Source organism: Dendrobates tinctorius, unplaced genomic scaffold (assembly GCF_039654945.1).
Source record: "Dendrobates tinctorius isolate UK_male_01 unplaced genomic scaffold, ASM3965494v1 ptg000053l, whole genome shotgun sequence".
NCBI lineage: Eukaryota > Metazoa > Chordata > Amphibia > Anura > Dendrobatidae > Dendrobates > Dendrobates tinctorius.
In genome coordinates this window covers 543,552-545,842 of record NW_027361721.1, presented here as the reverse complement: position 1 = coordinate 545,842, position 2,291 = coordinate 543,552, and positions in this window count along the sequence as shown.

Sequence of the window (2,291 nt, the reverse complement as noted above, 5' to 3'; positions counted from 1 at the left end):
GGTCTGGGCCTGATGAAAAAGACAGGAAAAGTGAGCGACCCAAATCAGAAAGATTGTCAGCTGTAAGGTTCTATATATAACTACTGTACTCGCGTGTATGTTCTGTGGGACTAGTATCTACCAATATACGATAACAGTAAGATGGTAATATTGCTCTTTTTAGTAGACTATTTTTTTTATTTAGTGACCGCTAAATTTGTTTCAGTCTATGTAGTAGTAGGTGTATGGTGGTGTCATTGGTCTCTGTATAGTGTTTTGTTATGTAAAGGTAATGGTTATATTATATTATGTATTTGCTGAGTAGTGGTGATGGTGGTGGACATTGAGTAGTTTTATTGTTTTGGTCTTTTATAGTAGTAATTTTGATAATATTGGTCTTTGCATTGTATGTTTTTGGTTAGCAACAGTGGTATACTGTACTTATATATCTATAGATGCTCTTTAGATGATTATAGGGGGTCAGATGGGTAGACATACACTTTGAGGCATGGACCCCTGAACTTTTAGAACCCTAGCAATGTCCCTGCTGTAATGTGTGTTTACTTGTCAGTGTTTCTAGAGATATATGTATGTTTGTCAGTAAGCTCAGTTATGGTACCATATCTAAGCAGTAAGTTTGGTTCTGGTTCTGTATTGATGTAGTAATCTAGATTCTTGTACCATATGCATGCCGTAAGCTTGGTTCTGTTCCCAAATCTGTGAAGTAGACATATTAAGCTTGGTTCTGCTCCCTTATCTCTGTAGTAAACTCGGTTCTGCTCCCTTATCTCTGTAGTAAGATCGGTTATGCTCCCATAGCACTGTAGTAAGCTCGGTTCTGCTCCCATGTCTCTCTCGTAAGGTTGGTTCTGCTCCCTTATCTACGTAGTAAGGCTCGTTTCACACTAGCGTTTGATCGCGCAGCGCATGTCCCCCTATCTTTAACATGGTGATCGCAGGGTCTTGCGAATGTACGCGCTCTTCAGCGTTTAGCGTGCGCTGCGCATTTTACAGGTGTGCGCCCAGACGCGACGTACGCTACATGTTGCATTTTTTTTTCCGGCGGCATCGTTAAAAAAATCGCGCTCGCACGTGTGCGCCCAAAAATAGCATTACAGTCTATGTGGTTGCTGATGAGCGCTTGGCACCGCGCACGTCAGCGCCTTGTGCGCACACGTGATTTGAGTAAACAATGTCTAGACACTTGTCTAGAACTCCCCCTAAACAAGCAACATTGTTTTGGAGGAGTGTACATAAAAGAATGTGTCTTCAGGGTCAGACAATTACTCTACATAATGCCTTGCAGAGACCAGACAAGCATTCTACAAGAGCCTTCTACCTGTGGATTCAAGATTCAGGAGCCAAAATGTGAGTATTCTTAAAAATAATGTCTGTGTGTCCTGTACAATTTATTATGTACTAATGTATTTTTTGTTTTCTTTTCAGCATGTCTTCTTCCGGATCGGTCTATTCGCCATCTCGGCAAGAACTGGCCCAAGCTCATCGTGAGGTGAGAATCTTGCTGCCTTTTGATAAGTATAGCTGCCTCTAGAAATGTGTTTTAATTTTTTCTTTCTTTACAGACATCGGACACGGGAAGTGAAAATGGAGTGCGGGAGCGGTCTGTGCGGGAGCAGTCGGAGCGGTCTGAGCGGGAGCCGTCTGAGGATTCTGAGCGGGAGCAGCATAGTCAAGTCATGGCGAGGAGACCCAATGTGAGTATATATATTTTTTGTTTCTGTCTTTCTTTCTCTTGCTTCTTTTCTGTTTCTTTTTGTATCTTTTCCAAACTTCTAAACATTCTATATTTTTTTTTCTAGGTTCCACAGCGGGATGACGAAGAAGTCTACACAGACAACGAGCACCTCATCCGCCTCGTTGAGGAGCGCATCCCATTGTGGGACAGCCGTGACCAGCAGTACAAAGACAAAGTGGTGACCCGGCAGCTCTGGAATGAGGTGGCCGCAGTGATGGATGGCTTGGACAGCGCCTCTGCAGCTTCAAAAAGGGTGTTCAGTAAGTATAAAGATGCTCTGTGATATAGCATTTATTTTTGGACCTGATGGTGCTGATGTGTTTTTTGCAAGATATATTCTTGCATTAAACACACCAATGCCTGGTGGAAAACTGTGATTGATTTGTGTCTTGAACTCCTGCATTGTTTTGTGGTCCTGACGGTGGTGGTGTTTTTTTTGGCAAGATATATTCTTGCATGAAAACCACCAAAGCCTTGTTGAGAACTTTGATTGATTTGTGTCTTCAACTGCTGCATTGTTTTGTGGACCTGACGGTGGTGGTGTATTTTTGGCAAG